The sequence below is a fragment of the Gossypium arboreum genome, chromosome 10 (genome assembly GCF_025698485.1).
Source record: "Gossypium arboreum isolate Shixiya-1 chromosome 10, ASM2569848v2, whole genome shotgun sequence".
NCBI classification, from domain to species: domain Eukaryota; kingdom Viridiplantae; phylum Streptophyta; class Magnoliopsida; order Malvales; family Malvaceae; genus Gossypium; species Gossypium arboreum.
In genome coordinates this window covers 23,555,491-23,571,562 of record NC_069079.1, presented here as the reverse complement: position 1 = coordinate 23,571,562, position 16,072 = coordinate 23,555,491, and the positions used below count along the sequence as shown (strand labels likewise).

The following is a 16,072-nucleotide window of genomic DNA, read 5'->3' as shown; positions in this document are numbered from 1 at the left end:
TAAATTTCCAAGCTTTGCAAGCGATCCTCGGAATGTGAGGCTTGGGCTAGCAGCTGACGGCTTTAATCCATTTAAAATCATGAGTACTTCGTACAGTACTTGGCATATAGTGCTTGTTCCTTATAATTTGCCTCCATGGATTTGCATGAAGCAATCTTCATTTATTTTATCAATGATTATCCCTAGAGAGAAAGGTCCCAGAAAAGATATTGACATCTATTTGCAGCCACTTATTGAAGAGTTAAAACAATTATGGTCGGGTGTTGAGACATATGATGTATTGATAAAGGAGAACTTTAATTTACATACAGCTTTGTTGTGGACAATTAATGATTTCCTGACTTATGCTAATTTATCAGGTTGGAGTACTAAAGGACGTTATGCTTGTCCTTGTTGTGCTGCACAAACTTGTTCGAAGTGGTTGTACAAAGGGAAGAAGTTCTCTTACATGGGCCATCGTCAGTGGTTAGATGGAAATCATAAATTTAGATTTCAGAGGACTCTATTTGACGGTACTGAAGAGTACAGAGGAGCTCCTGAGCAAACCATTGGATCTAAAATCTTGTTTATGTTAAAAGATATGAATTTTAGTTATGGGAAGATGAATCAACCACCTAACACGCAAACAAAGAGAAGATCGAGGGATGAATCCGATGATGAATCTGATGGAGAGGATGACCCTAATGAGGCGGACTTATGGAAAAAAATGAGTATTTTTTTTAGTTGTCTTATTGGAAGCACAACATTTTACGCCACAATCTTGATGTCATGCATATTAAGAAGAATGTCTGCAAGAACATAATTGGGACAATTTTGAATGTCAATGGAAAATCAAAAGACAATCTTCAGAGCCGACTTGATTTAGTTGACATGAGAATTCGACGTGATCTTCATCTTCAAGTACTTCTGAATGGGAAATATCGGTTGCCGCCTTCTATTTTTTCAATGTCAAAGAAAGAGAAAGAAGTGTTCTGCATGGTGTTGAAGGATATAAAGGTCCCAGATGCATATGCGTCAAATATATCTCGATGTGTGAGTCTTAAAGATCAAAGATTATATTCATTAAAATCACATGATTACCACATCTTGATGCAAGATTTACTCCCAATTGCTTTACGATGCTGTATGTCAAAAAATGTAACGTCCTGTATAATTCAACTATCCAATATAATGAAAGCCATTTGTGGCAAAGTTTTGGATGTTGAAGAACTTGAGAAAGTACAGGATCGAGCGGCTTTGACTTTATGCAATTTGGAGAAGATCTTTCCACATTCCTTCTTCACTATTATGGTGCACTTGGTAATCCATCTCCGCCACGAAGCAATACTCAGTGGACCAGTTTTTTATCGATGGATGTATCCTATAGAAAGGTGCTAATTTATTTCTCAAGTATTCATTCATTCACCTCTATACATGTAGTTACAGATTTTGATAAATATTGTATATCGTGTTTAGGTTCCTAAGCAAATTGAAGTCATATTGTCGCAATAAGCATTATCCAGAAGGATCAATTACTGAAGGCTACTTGGCAGAGGAGTGCATGACCTTCTGTTCTAGATATTTAGAAGATGCTGAAACACGATTAAATAGACCAAGTAGAAATGCTGGGCTCAATGATCATAACTTGGCCGAAACTTATTTATTCCAAAGTTATGGAGAACCAATTGGCAAAGTTGAAATTGAAGAATTAGATGATATATCGTGGATACAAGCACATCGATATGTACTTTTTCACCATGATTTAGTTGAACCGTTATGCAAGTAAGTTCTAAAATTTCCTCATATATTCGTTGTTTTGATTTGTTTATCTTCTAACCAATTAAACTTGTTTTTAACATAGTGAGTACAAACAAATTTTGAGATCTCGTGCACGCTCTCGAAGATTACAACATCGAGAGATTAATAAGTTATTCACAGAATCTTTTCATGAATGGTTAAGCCAAACGGTATGTAACTAAAGTGAATAAGTTACATATAATCGCGAAATTTAGTTAATAAAATAAGAACGTTTTTACATAATACATTTATAATTATTCAATTTACTTTCGATTCAATAGGTTTGGAGTGGGAAGGACGTCAATGATGAAGTTAAATGGCTTTCTCAAGGTCCGAACAGAGTAATAAAAAGATATAGTGCCTTCCTCATCAATGGATACAGATTTCATACAAAGTATCGCGAGAGAATGAGAAGAACTCAAAATTGTGGAGTTGTTGTTAATTCTTCAATTACAAGTTATGCTAGGGCTAAGGACAGTAATCCGATTGAGGGTAATATGGAGTATTACGGACTTCTTACCGACATTATTGAGTTGGATTACTATGGCAGATGGAAAGTTGTCTTATTTCGGTGTGATTGGGCTGATGTTAATACTGCTCGAGGAATTAAAAAGATCAATTTGGTTTTACAATGGTGAATTTCTCTCGCTTGATTCACACTGGACAACAATTGATGGACGAGCCATATGTATTTTCATCTCAAGTGAAACAAGTTTTTTATTCGAAAGATCCAAATGATGAGGATTGGTATGTTGTACTCCGGAACACCCCTAGAGACTTGTTTGACATGGGTAATGGAAGTAGAGATGACATCGTCGAAAGATCAGAAACATTACCTTTTCCAGAACAAAACTTAGATGAAAATATCCCTAGTACTAGTACACAACATCAATGAGTTCGACATGATGTGGATGAAGATATTTACGAATAATTATGTAGTAAGATTTTACGATTTTTTAATTATATATAATATTATAATTTTAATCTTGCTCATGTTATATAATTTAACTATTTTATATGTACTATTATTGTTGTAATTTGTTACTAAAACTTTAACTATTTTATGTGTATTGCAGGAAAAATGTGTAAAAGAAGATTACAATATTTAAGTATTGTCCAGAATACTCCAAATTAGGAAGAAGGAAATAGTGAACAGCAGACAGTTGTTGGATCTTCGAATGTGCTGGAGACACTTGACGAGCCTGAAGAATTTCAAAGTAATGTTAAGTTCATTTTACATGTGTTGACTTTTATTATTGATTTATTTGTCAATTTTAATATAATTATAGTATATCATTTTTCAGCTAAAAGTGGTGGGACACGCAGAGTTCGAGGACGTACGCTGCTTAGAGATTTATACGACTTAGATCCTGTCGAGCGTGTCAAAGTAAGTAGAAATACTCATGGTCAGCCTGTTGGATCTGAAGCACGACTTTTAGCAGGCTATTTGGGCATTTTAGCACGAAATGCCAATATGTTGCCCATCAACTACGAATCATGGCATCACATGCCTGATAGCAACAAAAATCAGGCTCTCGTTAATATTAAGGTAACAAAATGTGAATGTAATTTATAATACTTCGGTTTAAGTTTCATTTATATTTACATTCTAAACTTGTGTTTTTTTAGGAGAGATTTGCTTTAGAGGTCTCTGATGATTATATCAAGAAGGCATTGGGTAAAAAATGGAGAGACAAAAAAAGCACTTTAAAAAAACAATATTTTAAGAAAAACATAAGCCTCGAGGAAAAATTGAGAAATGTCCCGCCGGGAATGCTGAGGTACCAATGGGAAGATGCGGTTAGATTCTGGAATTCAAATAAAGGAGAGGTATTACGTATTTCCAAACTCTTATATATAGTGTTTACTATATACGTAATAATAATTTCATTGTGTAGGACCGTGAGCGAATTGGAACAAGCAGCAGACAAAAACAAAAATTCACGCACACGGCAGGGTCGAGAAGTTTTGCTTCTGTAACTGAGGTCTAGGTATTATGAATTTATTAATTCTTTCAAATATTAATAACTTTCTACTATTAAATAATATTTTTACTACTATATTGTAGGAAGTCAAATCTGGACCAAAAGTTGGACGCCTTCAGCTTTTTGAGATTACGCATAGGAAGAAAGATGGATCTCCTATGACATCCGAAGCTGGAGAAATTATGGTATATTTACTTAATAATATTTGATTTATTCTAAATATTTATAATGTTTAATTATAATTGTTTAATTCAATTCATCATTAGTAGTTTTAAATAATGTTAAGTTATGTTGCATTCCTTTTTATTATATATTTCGTTTCTAACTCTTTAATTGATTTTTTAGGAGAAACTAAAGGAGAAGAAGGCGGAATATGAAGCAATTACTTAGACTGATAATTCTGTTAGTCTTAAGAACATTGATAACAGAATTATCACTGAAGTTTTGGGTCCTGAAAGGTACGGTCGGGTTCGATTTCAAAGATCTGGTGTTACCCCGACCCAATATTTTGGATCCGGCTCCCAGCAATACATGCCTTCCGGAAGTCAAGCTCAAGCTGAAGTTCAGAGGTTAAGAGACCAGATAGCTCAGATGCAAGCGAACATGGTTGAGCAAATTGCCGAGGTTCAACGAAAATATGAAGAACTCCAGCAACACTTAGAGTGGAGGCAACAGAGAGGGAGGCAGCGGCAGCAGCGAGGGAGGCAGAGGCACGAGCGAAGGAGGTAGAGGCAGCAGCGATGGCAGCAGAGCAGAGAAAAAAGTACGATGACCTCCAGCTACAGCTTCAGCAGATGATGCAGATGTTTCAGCAATCGCAAAAGTCGCCATCTTAGACATTAGTTTTCTCATTGTAAGAATGTTTTTAACTTTGTCACGTTTAACATTATTGTAAGAATATTTTAAATTATACTTTATTTATTAATTATATCATATATCTTTCGTTAAATTTGAAGTATCATTTAGAATTAATGTTTTTTGTTGTATTTTTTACGCTAAATTTGTTGTTTTTAGCTGCATTTTATACTATATTTGTTGTATTTGGTTGGATTTTAATGCAGGAAGGGCTAGATATTGGTGAAAAAATATATTGCAAATCTGCCAAAATTAGCGGCGTTTGTGGGAAAAGCGCAGCTAAAAGTAATGGCTTTTAGCGGCGTTTGCCAAAAAACGCCTAAAGTTATGACTTTTAGCGGCGCTTTCCCAACAAACGCCGCTAAAAGCCATGACTTTTAGTTGTGCTTTCCAACGCCGCTAAAAGTCTATTTTCTTGTAGTGTACAAGTACTTTTCGAGAAAATTTTATTGCTATAAATATTACAAACCAACTCAGTTTTCAAATTTTTATTTTCTGTTGTGATAGAGAATCATTTTCAAACTGAATTTTTTCTAACAATGTAAACTTAATACATCAATTTATGGACTTAAACAAGTTCAGGATAGTGGTACATCGAGTTTAATGATGCCATTAAGTCTTTTGTTTTTCATGAAAGCATTATTGGTAGGTGTTTATATCAAAAGATCAATGGAAGCAAGTTTATATACTTAATTCTATGCATTGACAATATTTTGCTTGCTGCAAATTATTTAGGTTTGTTGCATGATACAAAAGTTTTTCTCTTAAACATACAAATGTGTGAAGGAAATAAAATATACCATGATATATCACATTGATTGTTAGGATTATTTCATACAAACATATCTAAGAGTTATAAAGAGATTTAATATGCATAATTGTTGAGGAATTGTTCCTAAACAAAAGAGGGATAAATTTAGTCTTATGCAATGTTCAAATAATGATATAGAATAAAAAATGAATCAATTCCTTATACATATGTCATGAGCAGTTTGAACAAATAGTTACATGCTCGTTTATAATATATCTAAGTAGTTGAAAGTAAATTTGGATTTAAATTTTTTTAGTAAGGATGCCTTAGATAGTAGCAACACTTTTGGTTATTTATTTATTTTTTTATTAAAAGAGTCAAATAATAGGAAAGTGCTAAATAATATGTTATTGCATCATTTATGATGGAAGCAGAATTTGTTGGATGTTTTGACGCTACAATTCATGAATTGTGATTGTAGAACTTATTTTAGGACTTGGGTAGTCGACTTGACACCATTACCAAGTTGCTAAAAATTTATTGTGATAATTTCACAGTAGTATTTTCTCCAATGACAAAAATATTACAAAAGTGCAAAACATACGAAGTTAAAATATCTTATCGTTAAGAAGGAAGTCCAAAAGTAAAGAGTGTCTATAAAACACATTTGAACCGATCTCATGATTGTAGATATGTTAATTGAAGTCTTACGAAAACAATGTAAAGAACATCTACATAGAATATCTCTGGGTTGTATTAATGAATTATATTTTATGATAATGAGACACTTTGAACTTAGTTATTGTGTTTCTTATATAACATTGACCTATTTTATGTTTAATGTAATTGTGTGCAGATAAATTTTGAAATTATTTGAAATAGGAAAATCTTTATAAGATATTATTATGGTCATGATTTGATATGTATATTATTTAAAGACCTATTATATATTGGATTATAATTTCATAGCATATGGAAGGGGTATGTGATTTAAACTATATACAAATTTCATTACTCACAGTTGCAATTCACTATAATATGGTAATAATGATCAATGTTATATATTATTTCTGTGTGCTCAACATTGATTCTATTAATTTTTTTTTTACATTGAGGTAAGTGGGAGAATGTAATATTTTAGTCCAATTTTATGGACTCCGTCTAAAATCAAGTAGCCCATTTTAAAATGATTAAGCATTATACTTTAACAGAAGTTAAATCTTGTTCGATCATTCGCTTAGTTGATGAATGTATCTGATTAAAGGTTAAATCATTATAAATTGATCTATCTCTATCTACCTATTAGGGTTACATAAACAAATGAAAAAAAATACAGAAAAATTATAGACTACATCACTTAGGATTTGTGTGATCAAGAGAAAAAGTCAAGAAGAAATCAGTTTATTGTGGTGTTCTTCTCTGTCAAATTCAATAGTCGACTACAATTCCTTATCAGGTAAATCTTTATATTTTGTATTTTGTTATTCTAAAAATCCTAAAATTATTATTTATGCAATATTAAGTTTTTTGTATGCATAATATCAAATTTATAAAGTTTTACAGATTTACCATGTAAACTGAGCATGAAGTTGTATATATAAACAGGAGAGGATGAAAAAACCAAGGAACCTTCATCTCTAGTCGCATATCTCCCAGCATGATCTTTTAACAGCTTCTCAAGTGCTGAAACAAAGAAACATTAATCAAATCAAATGCTAAATCCACTAGAGTAAACAATAATCCTCATGGCATTTAACCGTAGGAGGATGCCTTACTAATCACTTACCTTCAAAGCCTTTCTCAATATGAAATTTTGTCGGAATTTTCTCATCCGGACTTACTTTTTCCTCAATGTACTCCTAGACAGGGGAAAGTGGCAACTCAAATGCAATTCCTAAATATTTTAATAATACCAAAAAAGAAGATATGTCTGCTTTCATAAATGAAATGAACACTTAAGACAAACGAACCAATACAACTTGATTCTGAAGAGGCTGAATGCTAAAGCAAACAATATTTTCAGCCTATAAAATGATGCGAGTACTCATTAGTGTAGCGCAAATTAGTAAAATATAGTTATTTAATCATACAAAGCTAAGTAGGACGAGGAAATAAAAAGGTAAAGAAAAAGTGAATCAAAGAAGGAAAGCAGAGACCTGGAAATTGAGTGCCTTCTTTGCAAGATCAGATGGAAATAAAGGGTGTTGAGGGTATTTCCCCTCCAAATACTGTTGGATCAAAATTTTGATTTATCCAAAGCAAACCATTCAAGCCAAGTAATGAAAAGAATAGGGTAGTGGAACAGGAAAATGACCATAAAAATTGTAAGAGTCTAAAATGATAATGTCACCATCCACCAGCACCGGCACATAACCAATAGGTTTCAGCTTTTGGAATTCTACCCATTTTCCAAGTTTCCACAATGTTTTAATTACAATAATTAATGAATTAGTGCAACCAGCAAAAATGAAAAAACAGTTCTTACCAGGACTGAATTGCTCCCCCTTATGTAAGTTAACGGGTATGTACTAGTATTCCAGACCTGCAAAACGAAAAGAACGCGGAAACTAATAGTTGCAAGTAATAGACTAAAATGGAGAAAAGAACCCATAGGAAAGCTACCTTTAAGGTTAAGGGAAATAATGATACGACAGCAGCAGGAGCTCCTGTTAATAAAATCTGCTTGTTAATAAAATCAGATTATTTTCCTTGTTTCTAGGCATATAGTTGATGCACATCAAAGTTTTAGTGGTTGAAAATTATGGATTTATTTTGTTTAGCTATTTTCTCTAGTTGTTAGTGCCTATTTTTAGTTTTTCTGTTATGTAAAAGCCTATATAAATAGGCTCTTGGATTATGAATCAATGTACTCATCATCTTAGTTTTCCATTTTCTTATTATCTTTGTCTTGCTGTTATCTCTTTTAGTAAGTTAACAGTGGTAGTGAGAGGAAACAGTTCCTATGGCTTCTGAAAATTTTGTGCAGCTAGCTCTTCCATGTTTTGATGGTCACTATGATCATTGGAACATGTTGATGAAGAACTTCTTACAGTCTAAGGAATATTGGCAGGTCATTGAGCACGATGTAACAGCATCAACAAATGGAGAAAGGCTTATAGAAGCACAGCAAAAGGTCTTGGAACGGCTGAAACTGAAACATTTGAAAGCAAAGAATTACTTATTTCAGGCTATTTATTATTCGATCCTAGAAACCATTCTTTGCAAAGAAACTTCCAAGGATATTTCAAGCGTGCACGCTTCAGGTCCTATGGAGGGACTTTGAGGTTCTTCAGATGAAGGATGGTGAGTCTATTATAGACTATTGTGCACGAACCATGGGAATCGCAAATAATATGTGATTTCATGGTGAGAAGATGAATGACACAACCATTGTTGAGAAGATACTGCGGTCTTTATCACCAAAGTATGAGTATGTTGTCTGCTCGACTAAAGAATCTAAGGATACTGATGCACTCACTCTTGATGAAATTCAGAACTCCTTTTTGGTCCATGAGCAGAATATTAATAGAACTTCTACCTCAATAGAGCAGGCTTTGAAAGTTTCAACTCATTACTCTTGATGAACTCACTCTTGATAAACTTCAGAGCTCCTTGTTGGTCCATGAGCAGAAGATGAACAGAACTTCTACCTCAATAGAGCAGGCTTTGAAAGTTTCAACTCATTCTTTTAGAGGAAGGGGTAGAGGTCGAGGAAAGGGAAGGGAAGGGGAAGAAGTAGAAGAGACAGTTGGAATAAAGATGGTAGTAGGCATGCCAAACCAAATGATAAAGGCAAACAATGGGATCAACAATTTGACAAATCAAACGTAGAATGTTTTAGATCTTATAGGTTTGATCATTATCGTTCTGAATGTCGTACTAATCTGTCTAATGACAAGGAAAAGGGAGAAAAGTCAAATTTTCTAGAAAAAGAAGAAGTTGAAACCTTGTTGATGGCAGTTCATAACAAGCAAGAGGAGTCCCAAAACGTATATTTATGGTATGTGGATACGGGGTGTAGCAACCATATGTGCGGTAATAAGTCTTCTTTCTCTTATCTAAATGAAGATTTTCACACTACTGTGTCTTTTAGAGATAAATCTATTGTTCATGTAGTGGGAAAGGGTGACATTAGTATAAGAACCAAGAATGGTTTTATAGAGACAATTTCCAATGATTTCTTTGTACCTGCTTTAAAAAGTAACTTGTTAAATGTTGGTCAATTGCAAGAAAAAGGATATGTGATTATGATATCAAAAGGTGTTTGTGAAATTTATGATCCTTCCAGAGGTGCTATTGTAGTGGTTCCTATGAATACCAACAGGTTGTTTCCATTAGTGATTGATTGTGTTCAACCTTGATTGATTGTGTTTGGCATTTACGCTATGGTTATCTTAATTTAGGGGGTGTGAAGACTCTTAGACAGAAAGAGATGGTCTGCGGTCTTCCTCAAATTGTCATTCCATCCCAGGTGTGTGAAGATTGTGTTGTTAGCAAACAACATCGTGAACAATTTTCCAAAGGAAAGTCTTGGAGAGCAAAACGTGTGTTGGAATTGGTTCATTTAGATATTTGTGGACCAATAAAACCATCATCTAATGGAGGTAAAAATTATTTCCTTACTTTCATTGATGATTATTATCAAAAAGCGTGGGTTTACTTCTTGCAGGAGAAATCAAAAGCATTTAATATATTTACTAGCTTCAAGCACTTGTCAAGAATGAAACCGAGAAAACCATTCAAGCTCTTTACACTGATCGTGGTAGAGAATATTGCTCCAAGAAATTTGAAGCATTTTGTAAAATTCATGGCATTCGAAAAGAGCTTACCACTGCATATACCCCCAACAAAATGGCGTATCAGAGAGGAAAAATAGAACTGTAATAGCCCAAATCTGCCCGGGCCCAAGGTTAAATAAATAAAACCAAAAATAGAAAATAAATGAATGTTTATTTAAACAATCCATTTACAATAAATAGGCCTTAGGACCTCATAAGCCCAAATGCAAAAGTCCCATACCCGGTTACAACCCAATAGCTTAAACTACCCTAATACCCGTTATACCCTTAACAAAAACACAATGGCCCCAGCAGACTCATTACACCTAGGGGCCCAAGTGGCCCAAGTGACTTTAGAGAAACAGGAAACCCTAGGGTCTCCTGAAGACTGCAACGCCGTAGCGTCTTCTGGAAGCCTCGGGGAGCATCTGTTCAACTCCCCAAATCAAGGCCATCAATGCACATTGACGCACCATTAATGCGTTGTCCAGAAGCTTGTCCCTCTCACGACCGAGCACCGTGACTCTGGCCTCGCCGTGATTTACGGCCGAATCAACTCCGGTGCCAAATTCTCCGTTGATACCTGCGAAAGAAAGAAAGAACCACAGCAGCAAACAAAACAAATATGGAAAGATATAAAAAGATTTCTTTCCTAGTTTATGTAATAACAGCAGTGGCTATAAAAGCCCAAATCAAAACAATGTAAAGGGACCGAATTTTGACAGAATAGAAAATATACTTACACATATTCATTCAGAGGGTTACAAGCAGTTTTAAGGTGATATATATACTTCATGTTCTACTATTTTTTTGTATGAAATATTTAGCATCATCAGCAAATCGACTACTAAAATATTAAAACGGAAGAGTTACCTGTATTTTCACCCAGAAAGGATGAGGGTTTTTTAGCCCTCCGATCACCGTGCGCGGAGGCCTTCGAGGTGGCGCATGGGCGCGTAACGACTGAGAACAGGGGCCCAACGAGGCTCTAAGACCGACCCCAAATCCTCCCACAGAGGATTTCTCTGAGTTTTTTTTTAAACCAGGCTTCTAAATGATTTTTTTGGTCGAAATTTGGTTTATATAGCCCAAGAGAAACTACACCGTTTTAGCTTAGTCTGATAAGCTTAAAACGACGACGTTTTAAGGCCCCAGGATCCGCGCGTTGACCCGAATACCCGGGGAGGATCCGCTTGTTTTTTGAGAATTGGGTTAATTACCCAATTGGTCCTTCCACCTTTTTGTGTTTAAAATTTTGTTTTATTTTATTTATGATTTAGCCCTGATATTTTGCTTCAATTTTAATTTAGTCCTTACAGTAACTCTTTAAAGTCCTGGATTAAAACGATGCCGTTTAGGGACAAGGGAAAATTTCCCGATGAGTCCCTAGGGTTTCAATGGTCGTTTCAATTAGGTCTGATCTCAGTTATTCTCTTTTTAAATTAGCCTCTGACTTTTTATTTACGTTCAATTTAGCCCCTTTTATCCCTTTTAATCTATTTATAACTTATTTATTTTAAAACTTTATTCATATACTATTATATTTTAATATGAATATATGTATTATATTTTATATTATTTACTTATATTTTATTATATTACTTAATATCTTCCTATTATCATATTAATATATATTTTAACATATATCATTTATTATAGTATATTTTATCACATAATGTTTATATATCTTTACACTATTGTATTAACCATATATTATTTCATATTATTATTATTTATTATATATTTTAAATTATTATTATTTTACATTATTATTTATATATTTTTACTTGTGTTATATCTTTATTAATTATTTATATATTATACATTATTTTTACATATATACTTTCATATTATATATTATAATTATTTTATATTATGACATTTTTATACTATTATATTTTTTTATTTATACATTATTATCATTAAAGGTTTTAACTTATATTATATACTTATTTTTATTTATATGTTAATAATTACTTTACTTATATTCTATTATTACACATTTTGAAGATATTATAATATTGTAATTTGTATCATACGTATATTTCATCATTAATTACTTATATTTATATATATTATATAATTATTATAAATATAAATTCTTTTACATATTTGATATTTTATACATTATTTTTCTAAACCAATATATTTTATATTTTTATATAAGTATTATTCTTATAAATATATTTTTATTATATATTATATTTTAAATCTATCATTAAATATCACATTTTATATGCTCATTCTATTTATCAATTGTTTATATTATACATTTTTTTAAAAAAACTTATGTTTTTATTATTATACAATATTTGCTTTTACTTTAGAATTAATGTATTCTTGCTATGTTATGTATTTTGTATGTTATGTAATATCTTAGACTTTTATAATTTATTTTCAAATGCATTTTTATATATGTGTTAAAATTGTATATCATACATCATTTGTGTTTAAATATATGTTGAATTATGTGTTTAGGAATTTTACCTATTCTTTTTAAATATGTATTATGTTTTATGTTGAATTATATGTTATCTCATATGTTATGTTAATATGCTCCTTCATGCATCGGTTTTAAAAAAGAGACTTCAAAGTTTTCAAAAAATAAAAAGGCAATGCTTGGTATTTGGAAGCATTGAGAAAAGTAGTGCCCTAACTTATTGGGTTGCAACTTTTCTCGTTGAGTTCAAATAGTCAGGTACCCTTCTAAGTTTTTAAAGATTTTCAAAATACGAGCAACTGTCTTAGAAATTTCAAAGCGTTGTGTCCTAACTTACTGGATATGGCGTTTTGTTGTTTTCAAGATAGGGATTTCCAAAATGCTAACTTAGTGTCAATATTTTGATACAAGTGAACCCCAACTTTCAAAATCAAAATATTTTAAAGAGGATTGTATCTTAAAATTCTTAAATTTCCGACCTTAAAGACATTTGATAATTAATTAGGTACCAATTTTTGGGTGTTACGAGGGTGCTAATCCTTCCTCGTACGTAACCAACTCCCGAACCCGTTCTTTTATTTCGTAGACCAAAACTAATGATTTTAAAACAAAATGTTTTAAAGGTGATCCAACCACACCTAAAAAGATTGGTGGCGACTCCCGTTTTCATTTTTTAAAGTCGATTCCCATTTTCTAAAACTCGATTCAAAAAAGGGTTTAGACAGCTTGGCAACCCCACTGGGGACAAATAAAAGAGTCAAGCCGTGTAATTGATTATCTCTTGTCTTAATGTTGGAAATTAAAAATTTTAAAATTTAATCCTCTTTGCATTACTTGTGTTTGTATTATTACATGTGTTGCTATATTCTGATACGCATTGCATTTGCATGACCGTTGTGGTCACACCCTTAAGTGGGAGTGAGAAACTACGCCTTCGTGAGGTTTTTGCCTTCGTGCAGGATAGTGGATCACTTTTGGGATACATCCGTACCTGTGGTTTCGTGAGATTTTCATCTCCGTGTAGCCATAGGGAAATGTATTCCCCTGAACTGAACTTGATTCAAATGAGCCTATAATGGGTGAGAATCGAGGAATCTGTTGGTTCGGGTACCACAAACTTTAGAAGAAACCTCATATAGAAAAACCGTAAGAGCCCAACTTAGTTAGAGTTAAAATTTAGATATTACCCTTATAAATTATCGTTGAGATTTATTGATATCATGTGATACTAACTATTTCTTTTCTTTTGTTTTGTGCATGTCATTTTGCATTTTAAAGGTATCGATTCACGGTCAGTTTCTAAGTTAGAAAGTTTTATTATGGAGAACGGACTTCTTGATAGAGTGGAGAGCAACACTAACGTCCATAGATGGTCTGAGCAAACTCAACTAGAAAAGGGGGATAGTATAGCTGTGGGGTATATGTTGGAGCTGTCAGACTACACTCGCATCAGTGTCACACAGAATAATCTGCAAGAGCTTAAGGAAATTTGGGATCAGTGGGGCAATGAGACTAAACAGTCATTCTACGGTAATTACGGAGATTTACCTCACTTACTTGATATTCAGATTGATGAGCACTTGTTTCGAGCTCTCGCTCAGTTTTGGAACCCTCCATACAGTTGTTTTACCTTTGAGGAGGTGGATTTAATGCCTACTGTAGAAAAGTACACTGCCTTACTTCGGTGTCCTAGATTTCAGTGTGATAGGATTTATTCTCGAGCCGCTTGTGTCCCAGCCTTTGGTAAGAAGCTGATGACCATTACGGGGATGAGTGAGCAGTGGATCATGGCTAGAATTAAGGAAAAGGGTGAGAGTAAATACATTCCGTGGGGGGCTCTGAAAGAACTAATTCAGACGCATCCAGACGAGGCAAAGAGGGTAGACATTTTTGCCTTAAGCTTATAGGGATATGTAGACGAGGCAACCACGGATCTCTTCCATCCACTTAGGAAACAGGTCACTTCTGTTCCTGCAATCTTGGCAGAGACATTCAGGTCCTTAAATGTATGTAAGAGGGACAGTGCAAGCAGGTTTGTTGGTTGTGCTCAGTTATTTTTAGCTTGGTTCTACAATCACTTCCGATTGATAGACAAAGTGGTTTTTAGGGTCTTCTTTGAGGATTACTCACCGTTGAAAGATATAGTAGCCTCATCTAGGAAGGTGGATGTGCCGGAAGAGAATTGGATAGCGCTACTTCAGAACCTTCAGTCAAAAGATGTTGAGTGGAGGGCTCCGTGGGTGATTCCTGGTGAGATTCTTTACCGATGCGGCAGTTTTGATTAGGTTCCTCTGTTGGGAATTTGGGATGCCATTGGTTATGCCCCTTTGCTTGTGTTGAGGCAGCTTGGATTAAGGCAGTTCATACCAGCAACTCATGGGCTGGCTCAAAGTGAGTTCATGTATAGAGGAGCTGACTACAAGAGGAAAGTCAATGAGATCTCTAGTGCATGGAATAAGACTTGATGATTAAAAGGAGTAGCTATTGACCCTGCTACGACTCCGGAGTATGTTGAATGGAGAGGCAAAAGGATTAAAGATAACATCCCTAAGCCAAACGTGGAAGGAGCTCGACCGATAGAGGAATATTTGCAAGTGATGCCCTCGGAGTTAGAAATTATGAAGCAAGAGTTCGAGAGAAAGAACTTGGAGCTCGAGAAGAGGATAGCAAAGCTTGAAGAAGAAAAGATGTACTTGAGCTTAGACGTCGATATTCAAAAGATGGAGGTTGAGAAAGAGAGGATAGAAAAGAGGAAGATCGAGATGATCTAAAGGAGCATTACAAAAAGGCACAAGTATCCTTGAAGAGAGCCAAAGTAGGAGGGTCTTCAAACCAGTTGCAGAAAGAGACCCAAGAAGAAAAAGCTAGAGCCGAGTATTGGGAGAGGAAGTTCCAAGAGATACGGTCACAGAATTTGGCATTAGAGGAAGAAAATAAAGGGTTGAAGACCAAGGTAACTAAGTTGGGAAGATCCCTTCGTTGGCATCGAAACCATGATCCTACGATCGAGTTAAAAGAGATAAGAAGTAAAGTTGAAGATTTAGAAGTGGCATTGCATGATGGTAAACTTCAGATTGAGCAGCCCGAGGCGCGAGAAGATTATCTAAAAGGAGAGCTTCAATAGTCTAGAGGACAGGTCGGAGAAAGGGATCACGTCATTGGTGAAGCCTTAGCCCAGATTCGAGAGGTTGCTGAATATGTTCAAGACTTAGCAGTACGAGCTGATCCTTTGAGTATGATGTATGAGTCAGCGTCTGATAAAGGTCGAGAGTTAGCCCTTTTATTAAATAAAGTTAGAACTTTGGGCATTAGGGCAAAGGCGTATATATAATCTATTTATATGTAAAGATATTCTTTTTCTAAATAAAGTTTTCTAAATGAGATTGAATTGAGATCGATGGCTTTTTGCATTCATGCATTTGCATCTCATAGCATTTCATCGCATCGTTTGCATTCAAAGTTATAGAAAGACCCTAATTAGTTAAAG

At 34.1% G+C, this 16,072-nt stretch overlaps 1 pseudogene; it reads right to left on the bottom strand.

Moving 5' to 3' along the window:
* Positions 1-16,072, bottom strand: part of LOC108473728 (glutathione S-transferase zeta class-like) — a 73,165-nt pseudogene that overhangs the window by 39,634 nt on the left and 17,459 nt on the right.